This window comes from Podarcis vaucheri (genome assembly GCF_965113315.1).
Source record: "Podarcis vaucheri genome assembly, chromosome: 3".
Lineage (NCBI taxonomy): Eukaryota > Metazoa > Chordata > Lepidosauria > Squamata > Lacertidae > Podarcis > Podarcis vaucheri.
Genome location: NC_138761.1, coordinates 98,377,512 through 98,401,100, shown reverse-complemented (window position 1 = coordinate 98,401,100; position 23,589 = coordinate 98,377,512). Strand labels below are relative to the sequence as shown.

At 41.6% G+C, this 23,589-nt stretch overlaps 2 long non-coding RNA genes across 2 annotated transcripts in view; one reads left to right on the top strand and one right to left on the bottom strand.

Moving 5' to 3' along the window:
* LOC309528344 overlaps positions 1 to 23,589 on the bottom strand; it is a 1,081,412-nt gene that overhangs the window by 395,811 nt on the left and 662,012 nt on the right. The gene's annotated exons all lie outside the window — the stretch shown is intronic.
* Positions 1 to 23,589, top strand: part of LOC309528343 — a 414,681-nt gene that overhangs the window by 186,494 nt on the left and 204,598 nt on the right. Inside the window, exon 2 of the long non-coding RNA XR_014217688.1 lies at positions 7,404 to 7,518. This is a non-coding gene — a long non-coding RNA (uncharacterized lncRNA). The remainder of the gene's footprint in view (positions 1 to 7,403; positions 7,519 to 23,589) is intronic.

Below are 23,589 nucleotides of genomic sequence, written 5' to 3'. Positions count from 1 at the left end.
GAGATCATCTGCTTGCTTAGGGGAAACCCTGAGGGAAGTGGCATCCGCAGCATCCGAGCCAAACAGTTCTCTGGCTTGTTGTCCAATTTTAATCCCAGGCTTCCCTGCAATGTTTGCTGTGTGCAGGCTTTGCTATATCAACTGTGGAGTTAATTGAAAGGCACTCTTAAATGATATCTGCTTTCCATGTAAATTTTAGTATCTCATGTAAATGGTTTCTTCATGAGATAATCTCCGATCGATTGTCCTTGCTGTTACACAGAGATAAGGGCTACACACACCTTAAACCACCAGGACCTTAACATAAAATTATTATTCGATTGCGTTTGCAGTGCAGAGGTTCAGGTACTTTTGAGACATGAGATCTGAGCTAATCTGGAATGCAGAAAGCTGTTGTGCACCTTGTTTCCTGCTCTGGCAGCGTGGACTTGAGGACCTATGAGGATCTTTCCGACTCTAGGATTGCTCAGCTAAACCAATAGTGTCCACTCTGACTGGCAGCAGCTCTCCAAGGCCTCATGCAGAACTCTTCCACAATACCTGTTATCTCATTTTTTTTTCAACTGAAGAGGTTGAATATTGAACCTCTAACCTTCTGCATGTAAAATATTACCCCTTTCCAATGAGCTATGGACTTTCCTTTAGGAAAAGTCTTGAGATGTATGGACAATTTGTTTTCTCCCAATTTGCTGTTTTGGGCACCTGCTAAAACATTTTTTCTTTAAGCAAGCCTACCCAGAGCCAACTATTTGACATGCAGTTTGATATTAGTTAATCATATATACTTTAAAAAACTGTTGGGTTTTGTCTATATTTTGGAAAATTAAGTTTTTAACTTCTGATTTGATCAGTCATTTTAAGGCATTAATGTTTTAGCTAAAGTGCATAGAGGTTTTGATGATTAAACAATATATAAATGATATTCTTCTTCTTTTTTTTAATGTTTTGGAACCTAGCAGCCTGTTTCCAGTATTATGAGATAAAGCTTGAAGCAGTTAAATGCATACCCTCCAACATTTCTCCAGTGAAAATAGGGACGTCCTAATCCATGCTGCTACTACTAATAATGTTATCATTTATATCCCACCCATCTTACTGGGTTTCCCAGCCACTCTGGGTGGCTTCCAACATATATAGAAAATATAATGAAACATTAAAGACTTAAAAACTTCCCTATACAGGGCTGCCTTCAGCTGTCTTCTCAAGGTTGTATAGTTACTTATCTCCTTGGGTCCATGCCCTCCGACATTTCTCTAATGAAAATAGGGACGTCCTAAGGGAAAATGGGACATTCCGGTATCAAATCAGAAGCTGGGATGGCTTCTGTAAATCGGGACTGTCCATGGAAAACAGAGACACTTGGAGGGTCTGAGCTACCACTACATGTTTCAGCATTGGAGCTGTTTATTGTGACATTTATTTAAAAAGGTAAAGGTAAAGGACCCCTGATAGTTAAGTCCAGTTGCAGACAACTCTGGGGTTATGGCGCTCATCTTGCTTTACAGGCCGAGGGAGCCGGCGTTTGTCTGCAGACAGTTTTTCCGGCTCATGTGGCCAGCATGACTAAGCCGCTTCTGGCGAAACCAGAGCAGCATACGGAAACGCTGTTTACCTTCCCGCCGGAGCAGTACCTATTTATCTACTTGCACTGGCGTGCTTTCGAACTGCTAGGTTGGCAGGAGCTGGGACCAAGCAACGGGAGCTCACCCCATCGCGGGGATTCAAACCGCCAACCTTCTGATTAGCAAGCCCAAGAGGCTCAGTGGTTTAGACTACAGCGCCATTTCTTTACCATTGTCCAAACTGAACATCCAATGAGCGTAAGTCTGTTATGACAGGCCTGTTTTCCTAGAACTGAGGGGTTTCGGGTTTTTTAATGAAACAGTTGAATGACATAAAACTCATCTGAGATCTCAAAGCCCTTTGTGGGGATTCAGACTTCATACGACTTGTTTTGATACTTCCTTTACAGCACTTGGTACGAGCTTGTGTAACATGCCCATACAAAGGAGAAAGAAGTCTTGGGCCTGCCCCATGGGAAGAGCTGGTTAGATCTAACTCTGGCAAATGCTTAATGTCTTATTTAAATAATCACAATCAAAAGAAAGCAAATCCTGCACATTATTCTTTCTGTTAGGATCAAAGAATTCAGAGGGACACTGAATATCAAACTACACACATGAATGATCACAGAAAAAACAAAAGGCCACATTGTGTTTGTAAGAAACAGAGTCCTTTGCACAAGGATTAACTATTTTTAACAAAACAAAACAAATCATACCTCCACCAAAGCAATTTTGAACATCACATGTTCCTGCCATCCAAATGCCAAATCTAATTTGAGATCAGTATCTTGGCTGGATTAACAGGAAAATCTAAATAATATTATTGATTCAGAATCTGGTCGCAAGAAAAGAAGCCTTGAAAAGGTCAAAAGTAGTGTCACGTTGACTTTAAAATTCATTCGCACAAAGTCTGGAAGTTTCCATTGATGTTGCATTTCAGATGTTTGTATGTGTGTAATATTTGCACTGCTTTATATATAATTTGCAGCATCATTGTACCACCTGATCACATTCCAATAACTATATTGATTATCTCTTGGTCTAATCTCCTTTTCCAAAACAGTTAGGTAATTCTGACAATAGTGCTAAATACAGTAACAACGTAATGTTGTTGTTGTTTTGATACAAATGAATAACAATTAATAAAACCCAGTAAGGTAAGACTAATGAAGACAAATTCAGTGATTTCTAACTTCAGCTTCTGGCTTTTGATTTCTAGAAAAGTCTACTATTGATAAAGGAAGATTACTATCTGTGGTAAATAGATACAGCAATCAGTATCTTAAGAACACTTAAGGACCTTCCGGCATTCCAAATGCAGCTTTGAATTTGATTAGAATAATGTAAATAGGCATGAAGCCACATTTCCGTGGTCAGAGCAATTTGATGCTATCTCCTTTACACAGACTTGAGGGAATTCCTAGTGTTTGTGTGCCAATCCAAAGGAAGCCACTTAAAGAGAAACACATTTTTCGATGCTAAACACGCTGGAGATAGTTGTACATGAGGAAATTAAAAGTACTAAAACTCAGTTCATTAGTAATTATTACTCCAGGTTTGTACAGTTGATTAAGCATTTACAAAGTGTAAAGAAAAGAAACATCGGATACTGAGCACTGGGGGGGAAAGCATGTTAAGGACTCTCAAACTATGATCCATCAGTACATTACACCTAGATAGGAGAGGATTTTTTTATTTCCCCTATTAAGTACTTAAAATATATTAAATACGCTTCAGGCAATGAGGTAGATGTGAAGGGTCAGGAGACAAAACTTCAGGAGGCCGAAGCTGATTTGAGAGAGATGCAGGCAAGATTTGATTCAGACCTCCACTCCAGTGATTTCTGGGCATAACCCACAGCCTCCGAGGCCAGTGAACCAGCCCCCTGCCCCAACTGCCAGAGCTGGGTGCTTCAGGCCCTCCAGCCCTAGCCCCAGTCCCTCCATGTCCAGAAATTCACATGCGCGCGCGCACACACACACACACAGAGTTTCTCCTGGACCAGCGATCTTGGTCATATCCTCACCAAGCATTCCTCTCCTATGCCACTTTAACAATCATTGTTTCCCCCAAAGAATCCCGGGAACCATAGTTTAAGGGTTGTGACTAAACGGACCTACAATTTGCAGCACACTTAGCAAACTACAGTTCCCAGGGTTCTCTGTGACTGTTAAAATGGTGTAAGAGTGCTTTAAATGTCTGCAGGTAATGGTTATGTGGTAGCAGCAGGCAGGAGCAAGTGTCCTTTATTTAGTTTAAAAGAATTTAGAAGAACATATAAGGGGCCTGTAGAAAACTACAGTCTTGCCTGTAACCGAGTGAGCAAAATTCACCTCCGGGTCATCTACACATACAAACAATGTGTATATTGTGACCTTTCCTATGGAAGTACAGGTATACAGGGTTGCCATACGTCTGGGATTTCCTGGTCATATTATGTTTTGGGCCAGCACCCCCATCCAGGTGGAATTTTACATTTTGGATTAAATGCGCAGGTTTGGGGGTTGGCGGTTCCCTCATTGCGAGAAGTGAGGTTACAGGGAACCAGACAGAGGGCCTTCTCGGTGGTGGCGCCCACCCTGTGGAATGCACTCCCTTCAGATGTGAAGGAAATAAGCAGCTATCTTATCTTTAAAAGACATCTGAAGGCAGCCCTGTTTAGGGAAGTTTTTAATATTTAATGCTGTATTGTTTTTAACACTCGATTGGAAGCTGCCCAGAGCAGTGCTCAGAAGGTGCTGTGTCCCAGAACAGGAAGTGTGCATCGAGTGGCCTGGGGTGGCCTGCTGGGGGTTGCGCTATGCCTGGTGATGTTCCTGGCTGCCACCAGGCCTTCCATAACTTTTTTTGGGCTCCGCTAGGCTATGTGCTGCCCCCAGCAGTCGCCAGGCATTACGCAACATCCCTGGGGCCACTCAGCCTCCCATTGTGAGCAGGAAGCCAAAGATGGCCAAAGTAAGAGAGGGCAAGGAAGGGGGAGCAGGCAGGTGAGGAAGGAATTAGTGGCAGGGAGGGGCGAGTGAGGGAGATGCAGGATGGTGGTGGTGGGCTGTCCCGATGGGGGGGAGGTGTCTGGGTTTTTGAACCCTAAAGGCATATTGAATTTTCGGTAACAGAGAGCACATCCTTCTCTGCCTGGACACTGAAGTTCAGTGCTGAGGGCCTTCTGGTGGTTCCCTCGCTGCGAGTAGCCACGTTACAGGGAACCAGGCAGAGGGCCTTCTTGGTAGTGGCACCTGCCCTGTGGAACGCCCTCCCACCTGATGTCAAAAGGAAAAATAACTACCAAACTTTTAGAAGACATCTAAGGCAGCCCTGTTTAGGGAAGCTTTTAATGTTTAATAGGTTATTGTATTTTAATGTTTTGTTGGAAGTGTCTGGGGAAACCCAGCCAGATGGGCAGGGTATATATAATAAATTATTATTATTATTATTATTATTATTATTATTATTATTATTATTATTCACATCCTCTCTCCAAAGACCACACCCCTTAATGACCCAGGTCTGAACCTTCCTTAAGTGCTTCTCCCTGAACTATGAAAATCCTCCTTGCTTTCCTAGGTGGAATATTGAGAGAGGGGGGGGGGTGTATAAGCATGTGCAATTCTAGGTAACAGTTGTGCATTGTTTCACACCTTTCGCTTCTGGCCCTGCTTGCGCCAGCATGTGGCCCTCGTAAGATTGGCCAGAGGGAAATGAGGCCCTCAGTCTTAAAAGTCCCCCTCTCCTGCTTGCCACTGAAGCTTTCTTTGTATCACTCAACAGAGCAGAAGCAGGAATTAGAACAACAGCAAGTGAGCAAAGGATATCAAGGCAAACTACTTGGATAAGAGAGCCTATTGAGCTAAGTTTAGTGTGGATAAAAGCTTACTAACTAAGATTAATGTATCTGAAAACAACTCGGAGGGTAGGTAGTCTGGCATTACAACATCAGGAGGGATAGAATGGAGAATAAGGTAGTTGTAAAGCGTAAATGTTATTGGAAGAGACAAGATAAGCGGAGAGTTATCAAGTAGGCTTAAAATGGATAGGAAGCGAGGCAGGAGATGAATGGCCAGGGAGAGGCAGTCTTTCTTCCAAGCACTGAGGACACCCAGGAGATGCTGGTTCAATGGCCTATTCAGTTGCCAGTGTTTGTAGGGAGAGTCCAGAAGAAGTCGTCTTCAGAACAGGAGCGCTGTCCAATTCCACAGGGAAACAGAACAGAGAGGCACTATTTAAACAAGGAATTAATGAGTTCCTGTTTGGATAGGCATTCTCTTGTGGGAAGAAACAAAGAGAAAAACTGACTATTCTTAGGGCTGATTCACAGAAAACTAAAATGCTTGAGTAGATATGGATTCAGGGAACGCAGAAGCAAAATGCCTCAGCTGGTAATCGGGGTGATGTTGCAAACGATGCATCCAACACAAAGTTCACTTCCAATGCAACGAGAAACCAAGGGAAACTCATGCCAACCCGTTGGCTCCTGCTGGCCTGAACCAAACCAAAGTCTGCTACGTTATCCAAGGCTAGGAAATCTAAGTCTTTCCGTTGTGATATTGCATTCTGCTGCTTTGATTACTGCATCTTCATCCACCAAGTGACATTCAGGGTTATAGTTCTTTAACTTGTATTTTGTGGTTTTAATTTGTCACTATCCTGAGATGTTTCTGAGGAAGGGAGGTGTCCATGTCTTTTAGGATCACGTGTGAAATTGCTGCTGAGCAAAACAACTCCTCATAAGTTTATCAGTCTTCAGAGGGCCACAGGAGGCTGTATTATCCTGCCCCCTTGCAATATTTTAGTTATCTGAATGTCAAGCCCTCTTATGTTGCTCTTTTGCAAGTTATCAAATCATTCCTCATTAAATTCTCCTGTAAAGCCTTTCTAGGACTTCTTCCTGAGAGATGAATTGGTTTAAATACTGTCTGTGCTCATCTGATAGTGGCTGAAAATTTACCTCTGAAAGGTAACCATCTCTTAATTTTTGAGGTGGATTGTGAGATGAGAAGCATATTTCCTCTGAGTATGTTGCTGGTCAAAACCAATACCAACCATTCAATCTTCTCAGCAGAGAGGTCATGTTAAGTCATAGGTTTGAACATGGAATGTACACCATGAGATGTACAGTTATATCAGTGTTTAATGGTTCTTGTATTTGTTTAAAAACCAATAAATATTTGTGTGTGTTTTTTTAAAAAAATCATACCTTGTTGCAGGAGGAGATGTAGACCAGCAGTAAGCAGCTTGTGTGATCCACCAAGCTGAATATAAGCCACCTTGCATGACAGCCCATCAGTCTTACAAGTACAGTGGTACCTCAAGTTAAGTACTTAATTCCTTCTGGAGGTCCGTTCTTAACTTGAAACTGTTCTTAACCTGAAGCACCACTTTACCTAATGGGGCCTCCCTCTGCTGCCACGCCACCAGAGCACAATTTCTGTTTTCATCCTGAAGCAAAGTTCTTAACCCGAGGTACTATTTCTGGGTTAGCAGAGTCTGTAACCTGAAGCATCTGTAACCTGAAGCTTATGTAACCCGAGCTACCACTGTATTGTAAAAACTCCTGCCATTGACTAAAAAAAACAGTACAGTTGTCAAGCTGCTGGTAGACCCCCAATATATGGCTGGTGTGTGTTGCCCTCAGCTTGGCAGGTCATAAACTGGGTGAGCCTGTTGCAGGTCTTTGGAGGGTTCATCAGATACTGCTTTGTTGACACTCCGGTCGTCTTTCCCATTCTGTTTCCTTCCTCTAAATCTCGCTGGATGGAAACACAATGTCCAAGCAACGTTAAGACAACAAAGCCTGTCTGACTGCTCAGGGATCTTTTATTTATTTGTTGTCTTTTCTAGAAGAGGTCCCCTGCTCTTACTTGGATCGCCAGTCAATGCACTGTTTGCAGAGAACATCCAACGGAGATTTAATGGTAATGCGGGGAATGGCTGAGACAAGTGGAACCACGGCCAGGTAGGACAGATTAAGCAGTAATGTGTTTGTTGGAGGTTTAGTCACCAGCTTTCAGAGATCAGATATGGCCTTCCTTCTGCTCAATGCAGAGCTTGTTTTGTTAGACCTTGGAGGGCAAAGCATTGGTAGATCGGCTGAGCCCATGCTCAAATTGCCATGCCTGATTACCATAATGTTTATGGGGCGACATTCGTAGAACAATTTATTCTTTATTGTTGTGTCTTTCTTCTCTTGCACTTCACCCTAAGGTCCCCAAGGGCAGGTTACAACTATTAAAGCATTGTGTCAAAATGTCAAGAACAGTTCAAAACTACTTACAATTGCAGAAATAAGGTGTGTCCTTAAAATTTATATCTCAGGCATCAGGTGTTCTATACATTTAATTACATGTTTTTTCCAGGAGGTTAAGCTGTGATTCCTGGGCAGTTCAGGGAAGAAAATAAGAAACGAATTTGGGGAAAAGAAGCTTAAAATATCATCTGTTTGGAATGCAATTAAAAATGCCATTTTCCACCTCTTTCTCCACCATTGTCAATGTGAAATAGTTGCCACAAAGTGACCTTCCTGTTGTGTTGCCAAATTATAAAGTGGTCATGTGAAAACATCCATAGATTTACAAGTGCAATTTTTTATTTTTGTCCTGGGAAGTGCTTTTTATCCTTGCAATTTTCAGAGCATGGTTGCTTGTGATCAGTTGTATCTGCAAGAGTCTTGCCTTGAGTAAAAAAAGAATATTCAACCAACTGTGTTTATGCATGTAGATACAGCTATAGGTAGATCTATACAGCAAATAACAGAACAGAGAGATTAAAGTCTTAAAGGTCTGAATGTTTTGGCTTCTGCCTTCTTCTGCTCTCTCTCTCTCTTTCTCTCTCACATACACAGAGAGAGAGAGCAAACATGAGCAGAACATAATACCTGGTATATTAGGAACAGCTAACAGCTCTAGAATAGTGAGCTAACAAAGCATATCAGAATTTGACTGGGGGGATCTGGGTTCAAATCCCTGGATCATGTGGCATGAGTTCAATCCTGTTCCTAGGAGTAAGCTCCACTGAACTTTCAGACACATTGCACTTTGACAAAGGAACTTCAGTCAGCAGCAGCGCAACCTTTAACTTAGAAATACAAACAATCTTGCAAAGAAGTGTTACTGTTTAAACTCCTAGCCTCTGCTTGATTTTTTTTTCTCATTCTCTGATTTCCTCCATGTTAATCTAGCTTAACACTTAAAAGCCTTGCTATCACCTCATTGCCTTGCTGGAACAAGAACACTGCATCAATTACTCTGGTGCGCTAATAAATGACATAAACACTCCAGCTGCTGCTGATGATGATATCCTGCCTTTTTCCCAGGCTAGGAAAATAATAATAATAATAATAATAATAATAATAATAATAATAATAATAATAATTAATAATAATGGCCTTATTTTTACTCCACCCATCTGGCTGGGTTGATCCAGACACTCTGGGCGGCTTCCAACACATATAAAAATAATAATATAACATCAAACATTAAAAACTTCACAATAGAGGGCTGTCTTAAGATGTCTTCTAAAAGTTATGTAGCTCTTTATCTCCTTGACATCTGATGGGAGCGTGATCCACAGGGAGGGCACCACTGCCGTGAAGTCCCTCTCTCTGGTTGCCTGTAACCTCACTTCTGGCAGTGAAGGAACCGCCAGAAGGCCCTCAGAACAATGGGGGTGGAGAAACTCCTTCAGGTATACAGGGCAAGGCCCATGAGGGCTTTAATGGCCAGCACCAACACTTTAAATTGTGCTCGGAAACATAAGGCAGCTTACACGGATTAAAACAGCACAGATAAATTACAGAAAGCTAAAACCACATTAAAAATAATAGTTAAATTAACAGAATTAAAACAATATAAAAACAAATCTATTAAAATACAGATAATAAAAACAGGGCAGCAATAATAAAAAGCCCTTTCCTTAAATAGCAGTCAGATCCCCAAAGCTTGTCACAATAAAAGAGCCTCGCCTGCCAGTGACAAAGAGGGAGCCAGTCAGGCATGCCTAGGGAGCAGCCATCAAGAAAGTCCTCTCCTGCGGCCACATATTAGACAACCCTGTGATTGCTTGAATTGGGAGACTTAGCATGGCTGTGCCATACCTCACCCACACAGCCACGTTCTGTGGTCTGTCAAGTTCTTAACAACTGCCATGCTTTCACACTTCCAGGTAGCAAAAGCAGTTGTATCAAGTCCCTGGCAGGCCACCATTTGGCTTGCCTGTTCTCCATTTCCAAGAACGATATTTCCAAGAACAAGCAATAGTTGGCTTCCCTCAGAATGACAGCTCCCATGTCTCAGCATAGGTCAGTTGCCATATATATATATATATATACTGCTTGATGCATGCTAGCTCAGAACTTTATTTGGGGCCACAAAAGTGATAAATTTCTGGTTAAGTATCCATTCTAGGAAAATCAGCACAGGGCGGAGGTGAGAGGGAAATTACAGATATTCTGCAAATTTTGTGTGTGTGTGTATATATATACACACACACACAAAAGACACCAAAACCTGCATTCCTGTACCCGTGAAAATCTACGAAAGCAAATATATATATATATATATATATATATATATATATATATATATATGCTTTCGTAGATTTTCACGGGTACAGGAATGCAGGTTTTGGTGTCTTCGGGTGTCTTCCCGTGTAAGAGTCGGGGTGTCTGCACCCCCCTGCAATCCCTACACAGATCTGGCTGGCACAAGGCACAAAACCACAGCTCGCCCCTATACACGAAGCCAAGCCAGAGCACAACTAAATGCAGCACAGCCATCTTCTCAGAAAAACTCTTCACAAGCTCAAGAGGTCAAGACACAAAAGCTTTAGCAACTAATCTACACTTAATGACCCACCCAGTGGTATTCAGAATATCACTCATGAAATCACTCAAGATATCCCTCAAGTAATTAAGGAACAAAAGAAGAAAAGGCACACTAATCTAGGAACTTCCTCTCTGCCCAGAACGTTGGAGGCTATACACCACACCCCTCAACAGTATTTATAGGAACTCAAACACCAGATTCTGCTCTGTTCCAGTAACAAGAAGCCGAAAGCACCAGCCTGAAGATGACGAGTGAGACCTCGTCGAAACGTCGCACAGACACCCCGACTCTTACACGGGAAGACACCCGAAGACACCAAAACCTGCATATATATATATATATATATATATATATATATATATATATATATAAAGAGAGCCATATTTCAGAATAAAGTTAACCGCACAGTTTGCAAAACATTGGCATTTCATCATTTTTTATTTATGGAATGCATTAAAATGGGAGATGCTAATATACCATGCACTAAAAAGAAATCCTATAAACAATTCTCCTCTGTGCCATCAAATCCATTAACCATACGGCAAGAGATGGGCAAGGGGAACAGCTCATATTCCTATGTCCAATCCCTTAACTCCAAACAGACTGCAAGAGTACCTTGGTAGTTATTTTTCACATAAGGTACATTTAGTTTCACTGTCTTGTCAGGATAAGCCAAATAAAACTGGAAAGGAGATGGAAGGAGTGGGAGAAAGAGAGACCCATACATTTGGGTTATAGCAGGCTAGATGATATGTTTATTTCTAAAAGCCCCCCAGAGCAAGTCTTTTCCCAGGCACACAATATATGCATAATCACCCAATTTCAAGGAAGATTAAATATACACATCAGGATTCTTGAAATGCAGTAATGCCTCTTTGGGGATCTGGTGGCCTTGGAAATTTGCCACCAGTGGCTACCGTTGAAGTCAATCCAGATTCTCCTCTTTGCTATCTCCTTTCTCCAATATACCTGCTGGGGATCAGCAGTGACTAGCCACTTCCCTCCCTTTCCTATTTTCCTCATACTCCTATTCGTCTGACACAAAGGGATTGTTCCAAACAATCAATTATAACTTCAGATTCCACATTTTCCTTTAACATTGCAAATTCCAGATCAAGCTCCAGCTGATGTTTCTTCCATTGTTTTTTCCAGTCCCCCCATTCAGTTCACTGATTGTTTAACATGGCAGAAGGGTGGGTGTGAGCATTTTGGTCATGTTCCGCGTAGATCTTGCACTGAGCACATTGCTCTTGTCGGATCATCAGGGTGAATAGAATTTGTATCCAATGAAATGAGCACTAACCTAAGCACATTTTCTAATAAATGCCTCTCTCTCTGTGTATCACATGGCATCTTCTGGGTCACAGAAATCAGTTGCTCTAATAAAAATGCAAAGGTCCTCAGAACATTTATTCTGTAAACAGGTAAGTAACTAACAACTTGATGATTCCTATTGCTATGCGCCGGTCGCTTCAAACAGATTCCAGGACCTAGTGATGCTGCCAGCTACAAAATTCTCCTACTGTTGAACCCCAGAGTTCTTTTAAGGTCAGCATAACTACATAATATTTTGTGGGGAAAGGGCAGCTTAAATTGGCTTGCTATCTTGTTTCCTATAGTCAATGAGTAGTATGTTTCATGTTCTCTTGCTCCAAATGGAAGAGTTTAAATGCCTACCCAGAGGGCATCATATCGTTAAGATAGTCAGGGCAAACCTATTATGCTTTTAATAAAACCATCCTATAAAAGGAAGTGGATGGCTTAAACATTTTTTCTATTTTAAAAAACCTGGCTTATTTTACATTGAGAATGTATTAGTAAAATGAGTTCAGGGGAGGCACACAGAAAGCTTGGGATTCTGGTTATCATTTCTCTGTGGTCTGTTTGTGTGTTCAAAAGGTACTTACGTAGACTGTGCTGCAATCTAAAACCCAACTGGTTGTTTTTCTTACAACAGAAGGGAGTTTTCTTTATTCTGAAATGAAGAGATACACTGGCAAGGTCTAATGGGCTCAGGCTCAGAAAAAAACTTCCGGGACTTGATAATGTTCAGTAGTAGAAACCCATCAGTTCTTGACTAAAATCTCAGCTGGAGAAAGTATTCCCAGTTCCTGCCATACATTGAAGTACTGCTCCCAATTAAACTGCTCCAGGTGTTTGGGTGGGTGGGTGGGTGTGTTTGTGGGTGTATAAAAGCTCACCCCCTCTAGGGGACACTGCTGCTTTCAACTTTCACTTTTGCAGTGGGTTTTTGTCGCAGCCTCAGTTTCCCCAGGATCAGAACTTCAAAGCAACTCCCAGGCCATTCACTGGAGCTGTTTCTCTCTTGTTGCTTTGCACAAGGGGGTGTTTTGAAAAGCTGACCCTGGTAAAACAGCCTCTCAGGGACAAAAGCTCTCCCCTAATGTTCACACATTGGGGCAAAATGTCCCCCCAACAGTGGATAGGCTGTAGCCCCACAGGTTTCCCAGGGACAACTCTTCAAAATAGCTTCTTTCCAGTCTGACTCACCCCTATATGATTATGAAACACTATGAAGATTTTTGGAGATGTTACGATGTAGCTGAAAAGGGAGCCATAGTAGGCAAAGAAGTGATTTTGCATAGTTACAAGGGTAGCCAATATGTGCCTTGCAGATGCATCAGCCCGAGACAGCAAGGTCAATGTTTAGGGATGCTGGGAGCTGTAGTCTGACAAAAATCCAGACGGCAGCATGTTAGCTGCCCCTGTTGTAGATAACATAGCTGTCAACTTTTCCCTTTCCTTGCGAGGAATCCTATTCGGAATAAGGGAATTTCCCTTAAAAAAAGGAAAACGTTGACAGCTATGCATTAACAATATCATTCAATAATAACAATAATGTGTGGAGAGGCCAAGAAATTCACCATTGTCACGATCCCTGGAAGGCTCACAATCCATTCTAACCCTAATATTTTGTGTGCATGCCTCTTTCATGCGCATTTTCTCCCTTACTGAACATGTGTCTTGGTTTGCTTCCAAAGCATTTGAAAAATGATTATTTTCATTAGCACAATAGCATTACGGTATGTCTTGTGCAAAGTCATTTCAATCAAAGGGAAAAGTCAATGTCATCTATTATGTGGCAGATAGATTGCATTTGTGCTGACACAGATGAGTGGTTCATGTTCATATTCAGATGTCTAGGCACAATAGGTCTCTTCTAAGCATCCTGCCTCCATCTGGTATGTTGTTTGCACCTCAAACATCTGAATACAAAGAAGGCTAGATATGCTCAGGTTAGCGATATCTGCATATGCCTCGTTTAATTGGAGTTGAATAATATCGCAGGGCTGTTTAGCCGGGAGCTTGAAATAATGAGCATAACTACTGTTGGGCTCAGCGACTGAGCCTGCATAAAACATTTCTTTTCTAAGGGTTCAGTTTTCTGATCAGATTATTATTGGACAATCAGAATATAAAGCAGTAGCTGATCTCTCCCCCCACCTTCTCTCCACACAAGCATCTCTTTTATAAATATTGCATGTTTCTGATACATATGTACTTTGGTGTAAGATTAAAAGCATGAGCCATTCGCAGCAGTCTCAGTGATTATAAAAAAAGCCACTATTTCTCAGCCTTGCTTCTTTCTCCCCAATGATATGGGAATAAGGGTGGTCTACCTTACAAAGACATTGTGTTGAGATACCATATTTGTAGTAAGCAGGGAGAGAACCTCGCAGGGAGAGAACCATGCATAGCACCGCAAGCTCCTTGGATAAAAGATGGGAGATCAATGCAATAAATGAATGAATGGAAGAATTGAAATTAAATGGTAAGACATGGCTATGTTACAACCAGGAACCTTTAAATCCCTTCATTGTTGATGTGATGTGATTTGTACATCCTAACAGGGTAAAAGAAGAAAGATAGATTAATAAATATCTAAACAACTGAGTAAGGAATAAAGTATCTAGTCAGTTGCTGCAGAAGAGATTTCCTTGTTCCTAGTAGCCTGGTGATGTAGTACTGAATTTGGCAGGGATGTTTAGTTAAGTGTAAAGTAATAGGGTACAAATGAAGGGCTAATAGTTTGGGCTTCTTATCCAATACTGAGATAACAGGTTTTGCCAGGAAACATAATTTGATTTGCAGAATATGTCCTTTGATCCAGTTAGGGGGTTTATGTGTCAGGAGTTCTACACTCGAGTAGGACCCTGGTAGAGACACATGCCCGACTAGCATGTTCCCTCCCTCCTGGTCGATTGTTCAGGAGCTTCAAAAGCTTTCTTCTGCCCGAACATCACAGCGACCGATGCCAACAGACATCGTCACACTCAGGGATCTGCAGAGTGTTCGCAGTTTGTGTAACAGAACTAAGCAACTCAGCATTTTGGCTAATCTACTTAATTTACATATAAACACACATGGAGCACTGCAACAAGGCTCCCCCTCTCTCTAGCATCAGACAGCAAAGAGAAAAAGAACAAAGGACAATAGTCCCACTTCACGGAACACAGTAACACAAACATCCTGTCTCCGTCACTTCCCACACTGTGGAGTAAAAACATACACCATCATGTGAAAGACAACAATCCCATGACTGCAATTATGGAGCAGGAATTATAACATTATGTACACAGAAGCAAAACTGCACACACATATCCTATCTAGTTAAGAAACCCCACATCACTACAAGTGTGGTACGCATGGTTACTGGCTCTATCCTACTGCACACATCTTTGTCGGAAAACTGTGGTGAAATGTAGTCACTACTTCTGCATCTCACAAATGTATCAGTGATAATATGACAGGAGCTATGTGCTCTCACTGGTTGCTGTGATTGAGGCAGCCTCTTAAACATACATATTTCTAAGTCACCCACTTCTCCCTATGCTGCTATTTACTATTCTGGTCAATTGCTTTTTTTGTAAAACATTTAACAGTACCTTATAGTGGCCATCAAATAGCCCTGGAAATTATTTCGAGTCACTATTTAAGAAAGGATTTCCTCTCTCTCTCTCTCTCTCTCGGCGCATCCATTTACTGTGAAAATAAAAAGTAGACCACAGCTATTTTCAACATAGAGGGCTGTTCGCTATTTCCACATCATCAAATGCTGCCTTGCCTTGCCAGCTTGACACAAAATGAGTCTTAGCAGATGGTAAGTGGAATGTAAAGTGAGCTCTCGCCTATCTGACAGACAGTGTCACTTGCTGACTGCCTAAATGTGTTAGGTATGTTAGCACATCTCTTCTTCCTGTTCTGGAAGCTGGGAGGTGGAGTGGGCCTGTGGGACAAGCGGGAATGGAAAGGGAATAGCAGACAGGCAATTAAAAGGCAAGGGGGAGAAAAACGTGATTTCTCCTAATCAAAACATCTAGGTACACGTGTGTGTGTGTGTGTGTGTGTGTGTGTGTGTGTGTGTGTTAGAATGCCAGGATAGGACTTGGAAGACCAGGGTTCAAACCCCACTCAGACATGGTCTTGGGGCAGTTACTGCCTCTCAGCCTAAACTACCTCACAAGGTGTTGGATTATATTTTATGAAGAAGAAGAAGAAGAAGAAGAAGAAGAAGAAGAAGAAGAAGAAGAAGAAGAAGAATTACTACTTATACCCTCCCCATCTGGGTGGCTTCCAACAGAATATTAAAAATACAATCAAACATCAAACATTAAAAACTTCCCTAAACAGGGCTGCCTTTAGATGTCTTCCAAAAGTCAGATAGTTGCTTATTTCCTTGACATCTGAGGGGAGGGCGTTCCACAGGGCAGGCGCCACTACCAAGAGGCCCTCTACCTGATTCCCTGTAACCTCACTTTTAGTGAGGGAACCGCCAGAAGGCCATCAGAGCTGGACCTCAGTGTCCCAGCTGAACGATGGGGGTGGCAAGCTGTTCAACCCTCAGACTGTTTCTGAGGAAAGTTGTTTGTTTGTTTTTTTGCAGCAAGAGGTTCCTTTGGAACCAGCACCACCTTCCTGTGTGATTGCTTCTATGCCCCATGTTTGTGTAAATAACAACAAGCTGATTATTGTATATATAAAAACCCCCACTGTTTTCCAATACTCATCGCTTCATAGGAAACTGACCCTGTAACAACTGCCCTAAATGCCCTCTTTGGGGAAAGGGGGAACCACAGATCAGTATTGGGTAGGCGTAGGGGCCTTCAATGCGAGAGAATATATTCATAAAGCATGGTATCATAATGTATCATTTGCATTGTGTTATCTTGAGATGGAATAAAGGATCAACCATGTTAATTTGAAGAACACCAGCATCATTAAATGGTGAAAGTGCTGTTGCAGTATCTGAACTAAAATCTGTGGGTCGTGCTTCAAATCGTATGATTATTTTCAGATTCTGTGGGTTTTGTTTCAGTATATTATCAGTTTAATTGCCTTACATGCAGCCGTATAACACATTAAGCAAGGCGCACTGTGAGGCACTGAAAATATGTATAATAAAGCCCTTCATTATGGCAGCATAAGAATCTCCATCATTATTGTGTCAGAGGAATGGGTTTGTTCCGCTACGATTGTTTTTATATTTACAAAATCTCAGATATATTAAGGTTTAGTAGACTAATTAGATTGTACATTACAGTACCTGTACCCGCAATTTTATTTCTGTTCACAGCTGGCAGATGGTGTGCTGCATATTATTTTGGTATTAAGAGATGAGGAATTTCAAAGCAGCGAATTGTAACAATGCACACACACAATGTCTTTTTGACTTCCATCATGTCTTTGCAACAGCCCTTTTGTTCATGTCACAATACGAAGAGCAACTTTGCATTTTGGGTCTCACAGTTTTAAGGCCAAATCACACATGATCGATTCTCCTGAGCCCTGACTTTAAATGGTTGAAGTAGCTAGAGGGCTTATTGGCACAATAGCCCCAGGAGGTATCTCTGTGAGGGGATGTTTACTGTTTTCCATGTCCCATGTCATTTTCTGGATCTAAAATGTGACACATACACATTATGTGGGAGAGATACAGGTACTTTACAGCAGCAGACAACATAACAGGGCACTGGCCAAATATGCCAATTTCAGTTTCTCGCGGTTTCTCATTATTTCCAATCTTGAATTCAGTTTTTCCACATTTCTACATCAATTTGCAGTGTGTGTATGTGTGTGTGTGAGAGAGAGAGAGAGAGAGAGAGATTAAGCCCTCATGAAAAATTGTCAGCATTTATGTGCAGCTTTCCCCTTTTATATGTCTTTATATGCAATTTTCCCAACGCACCTGCTTTTGCAAAGCAATTTCCCTAACCTAATGCAATTTTTGCAGGCCATTCCCATAAAATGTGTATTTTGGTAGACATTTTATCACTGTATATGCATTTTTGTGCTCATTCCTTGTCTGAAGAACTTGATATAGGTGAAATTTCAAAGGGAGGGCTGGATTTTGTTTTGCATGTTGTTTTGGAAAATGCTAATTAAGTAAGTAAATGCAGGCTGAATTTAATTTCTTCCCCATCCCTACTGGTCGGTCTTCTTGCTGCTGCATACCAGAAGATATAGGCAGCAGTGAGGTCAGTGCAGTGCAAATGCACTGGTGGAGTCAAAGCAGTGCTCCTGCCAGTGTCTGGGTTAGAGCATTTGCTTGGCATGTAGGCAGTCTTAGGGTTAATCCCCAGCATCTCCAGGTCGGGCTAGGAGAGACCATTGTCTGAAATTCTGGAGCTGCCACAATGCTGAGCTAGATGGAACAATTGTCCGACTCAGTAAAAGGCAGCTTCCTATGTTCTGAACACATGCCCTCCAACATTTCCCTGATGAAAATAGGGACAAAAATAGGGACGCCTTCCTCCTCCTCCTCCTCCTCCTCCTCCTCCTCCTCCTCCTCCTCCTCCTCCTTCCTCCTCCTCCTCCTCCTCCTCTTCTTCTTCTTCTTCTTCTTCTTCTTCTTCTATTTATACCCTGCCCATCTGACAGAGTTGCCCCAGCCACAATGGGAGGCTTCCAACATATATAAAAACAGAATAAAACATTAAACATTGGAGAAAAAAACCCTTCTCTATACAGGGCTGCCTTCGGATGTCTTAGTTACTTATCTCTTTGGTTTGGGGGTTGCATAACTCCATACCCTCCAACATTTATCCAATGCAAGTAGGGATGTCTTACCATACCCTTCAACATTTCCACAATGAAAATAGGGACGTATGGGATCAAATTAGGAACCGGGGCAGGTTTTGTAAATCTGGGACTGTCCCTGGAAAACAGGGACACTTGGAGGGTCTGTGAACATCGTCTTCGAAAATATATGGAAGTTACTGTTGCGATAGTTTTATTATTCTCGAGGAAATTCCACTCATCGCTGGGCCCTGCGCAGATACCAGACCTTCCCTTGGAATTACAAATGAAGAGGAGGAGAGGGAGTGCGTTAGGAATACACAGTTGGGAGCAAATATTATACAGTAATTAGTAATATAACTTTGAATTGTATCATGTTCATGCAGCATGACCAGATTTAAATACCTAATTTACTAAGATCCTGGAAAGAAAGAAAAGAGAAGCACTTTTAAAGCAAGTCCAATGGCTTTATATTTATTCGCTCGAAATGGACGTTGAAAATTCCTCTCCATTTACTCAAGCCTCCTTATTTCAGGGTTTCAATTTGTCACACTACAAGTAGTAAATATGCATAGGGGGGAATTAGCATTTCTGGTCATGGTATGCTTCTGAATTTCTTGTGAGGGGGGAAAATATCCTACTTGTGTCTTCAAAAGATTTGCCTGCCCCCCCCCGGCTTTCACAGGTAATCCTTCTAGGAACCAGCACTTTATGGCTGCCATCAGATAAGCAGGCTGCAGCAGCTACAATTCTTTGAGAGGGGCTCGAATATCTAGGTGGGTTTTATGCAACTCATGAATAAATTCCACCATCCTTATCAGTGTTGAGTAGTAGTAATACAAAGCTACACTTCTAAAAGAGCTCAGCGATGTACCAAAACAAAAGAGGAGTTTTTCATGTTCTCTGAACATGCTATCTAGTGCGGCCTCAGCTGTTTTCTGACAGAAAGGGAAAAAAGTGGGTATATATGGGAGGTATGAGCCCTTGTTTTAGCTGAATGTGTGGAGGCCATTTGCAAAGCCTAGGAAATTACCTCACTAAATAAACTGGGACATCTCCCTGTGCAATACAAGTGACTGAATGTGTTCCTTGGGGTGGAAATAGTCACTTACTATGGGGTCAACACATACAATCCAGACGTGCTGCCAAAGTTTCCAGAATTTAAAATTCTGGACAGATATTGCTTATCTAATAATTCTGAGTCCTCGTCTAAAGATTGTGGAGTTCATTCTGAGATCCACCGTGTTGTTGCCAAATCAGCCATCAGGATATGTACTTTCACGATACATTTTAAGTTTTTCCTTACAAAACAGCTCCTGATCTTTTAACCTTCTCCCTGTAAAATCATCTCCTCTAATCAAATCTGAGCATGTGAAATTGGGCATGGTTAAATAAAACCTTGGGTTTTTTTTAAATACAGCTTGAAGACTACAAATCCTATGATGCTATGTGTCTATGAAGTAAAAACCACACATTTGAAAACACCCATGAATGGATGTTATGATGAATGAAGACAACATAACAGATGTGGTCGCTCAAGCTGAGCAGAATAACATTCAAATCAGCCAATGGATTTTCCACGAAGCTCCCTTTCTTGAGGCTGAAAAAAACATAACGAGAGATGATTTTTTCCTCTGGAGTTTTCCCAAATGACTATTAGAATCATCCAGTGTGGTACGGGATCTTGGATAAATTCAGTTCACCTTCTTGCCACACCCTAAAAATGGCTTGATTTCCACCATGTGGAATGCCTTATGCCAGCGAAAATATAATTCCTCTAATAGAGCAGACATGAGACTGCAGTTCTGTTGTTTTTGCCTGGTGTGTTAAAGAGCTATTATTTTGATATTGTCCCTCAAGTAGTATCAAGTCACATGCTAAGTCCTGAGGGTAATCAACCTGAACAGGTTTGGATGACAGAAGACCTGCGAGAGAGAGAGAGAGAGAGAGAGAGAGAGAGAGAGAGAGAGAGAGATATGCAATGTTCAGATTGCATGAGGTGAGTATGCAGCAAAATCTCAATCTGATTTCTAACCTGAGGTAATGGATTTGAAAAGGCCAGAGAGCCAAACCCAATGTAAAAGCAGAGTAAGGCTAGAGGATGTTATGAAGCTGAATAAAACGAGATGCGTCATCAGGAGACTGCGGCCTTCCGCTTCCCAGAAGAACCAATAGATTTTATAGCTTTCTTTGAAGGATGAATTCATTCATACAGATCTAATGATGCTGATTCATAGAGAGCATGAGGTAATTTGCTTAAGATAACGGGCGGGATTGCATCACCTCAGCCAATCTCAGCAATGTACAGTACAGAACAGAATTTCTCAGTGGCATCAGCTTTTACTGTAACCAGAGACGATATGTTATGACTTAAGCAAGACACAGGGTGAGACAGTGACAGAAATATGAGTCTTATGTTTGGCGTAATGTGCAGCGGGAGGCACAGACCTTCTTTCACTGCTCGGTCACACATAAATGTTACATTACATTACATTTTCTTTCTCCCCCTTTTATTGAGTGGTTGTGATGATGGGAAGGAAGGATGGGAGAATGATTGATTCGTGAACACAGCACATTAAACCACAAATGGGTAGCATGGTGTGGAGAGGGTTGGGGAACGCAGTGGGGAGTGTGGTGGCTTGGGGTTGGGCGTTGTGCTGTGATCTCCAGATCAGTGTGGCGTTGCCCTGAACTATGGTTTGGAAACTTCAGCTGATAACAGAGTAAGACAGCAAGAACGCTAGTAGGAGCTAAGCATTCAAACCATATGATAGCAATTCTGTACCAGTTACACTGGCTGGCATGCCCAATTTAAGGTTCACATTTAAGAGGAAATAGGGTGTGTGGCCTAAGGAGAGCATTGAGGAGTAGATAGAAAGGCCACATTTAGGCCCAAGGCCTGAGGTTCCCCAACCCTGCACAAAATGACTTTGAGAGAAAGTCATTTGAAGCACCATCTATGCCCGTACATGACTGCTTCGATTTCACAATCAGCCTCTCAGGTGTTATCAGGAGATATTAGGTTAACAGGTATCATAAACAGGGCCTTTGGGTGGTGGCCCCACACTTATGGAACCTATTCCTTAGGAAATACAAGTGGTCCCTTCTTTAGAAGTTTTAAAGATCAGGGCAGCCAAGGCTGTTTCAGTCCTAAAACCAGGTTTGAAACCAGACTGGACCTGACTTATATAGTCTGCATACCTACCTGCATACCATTCAGGCATACCTACAGCTTGCCTCCAAGCTCTTAATCACTTTGCTCAGGAAAGAAATATTACAGTCTGGCAGAAGTTTTCTAAAAGCCCCGGACTTAGAGAAGTTCCATCACCATCTCTTCCAAGCTAGTGAGCATCTTTCCTTCCATAATCAGGCATTAACCACTCCTTAGACCTCTACTCCTAGATGGTATCAACCATGAGAGGCAAGGGTCAAGAGGGCACATTGTTGATATCACGTGTGTGTCCTCTTTTCAATAATAATAATAATAATAATATTTATATCTCACCCATCTGGCTGGGTTTCCCCAGCCACTCTGGGCGGCTCACAGCACATATCAGAACATACTAAAACATTGAATATTAAAAGCTTCCTTAAACAGGGCTGTCTTCAGATGTCTTCTAAAAGTCAGATAGTTGTTTATTTCCTTGACATCTTATGGGAGGGTGTTCCACAAGGCAGGCGCCACTACCAAGAAGGCCCTCTGCCTGGTTCCCTGTAGCCTCGCTTCTCGCAGTGAGGGAACCAGCAGAAGACCCTCAGAGGAGGACCTCAGTGTCCAGACTAAACAATGGGGGAGGAGACGCTTTTTCAGGTATACTGGGCCAAGGCATCAGCATTTAAACAGGCTTTTTCTTCTAATGCAGGTTACATCATGTCTTAATGACTCCTTTGGTTTTGGTTTGAAACTGTTTCGTCTTATTATCCTGTAGTATTGCATTTTAACTGATTGCAATATTTTTGGCCTGTTTTTGCTAGTGATTTTTAATTTCTGCATTTGCAGATGAAATTGCAGGGCACATATTGTAGTATAAATTAATAAATTGCAGTGGTGCAACCTCTGAATAAGCATGTGGAATGATCCAGCCAAAGCAAAGCACTGCATTCATTATATTCACTCTTCAGATTGAAAGTTTATCTGAACACAGGGAGTCTTTCTTCTGAGTAAACATGCGTAGGGTTGTACTGTTATTCTCATTGGTTTAATGGGAGACAGAACCACAGAATTAACTTCTGCTGGAATCAAAGTGCTTAACTTCTACTGGGTTATAGAATCAGAGTCTAATTTTGCTTCTTTAAAATGCAGTCATTAAACAGCAGCACTTTAACCCATACTCATTAAAATTGACAGAAAGTTTGCTTGTAACTGCAGGGAGATATGAAGTCGATCCACATTTTTCTGCAAGTTGCCAGGACACACAAGCAGTCTAGTTGTTTCAGGCATGGTAAATGTATACAGAATGAGAGCTTTTATTATATCATGTTACATATAGGGGGCAGAGAGAGCCAGATAAGTGACATTTGGGTATCTATGTTCATTCATTCCATCATAGTATTTAATTGCCTATTCATGTGAAACAATTATCCTTCTGTATTCATGAGGCATTGCTTAGAAGGATATTTTCTCATGCTTTTATACAAATTGCATACTTTTCAAGTAAAGGTTAATACCTTAACATTTCATTTTTACAACTATGTTTTTAAAATCATTACTCAAGCAAAAGTCATTTTTAGCAATGTATTATTGTTGCCTCACAGTGCTGTGGTTGCAAAGTGTGTGTGTTTGTGTGCGTGAAAGAGAAAGAGAGAAACAGAAAGACACAGACACATAGTCTATAAAAAGCAAAGAAATTAATTGTGAATCGAAGCCTAATGGGCTGGATCCAGAATAAATTTAGCTCCAATGAAATGATAAGTTAGTCATAACTAACTTCCCCCCATTTATTTCAATGCGACTAAAGTGTGACTGTTGGCATGAATTGCTACTTTTGAGTATTATGCAACAGACAAGGTCTGGTGTGTTCTTGGGTTATAAATACAGATTTATTCCATAGCATAATGGATGACAATTGAACTTTTTGAAATTAGTAGCTCTCACTCAAATGTTGCCACAATATTCTAATGCAGTGGAGAGCAGGGTTGCTGTTGTCCCCCCCCCCCCAAACATTTAA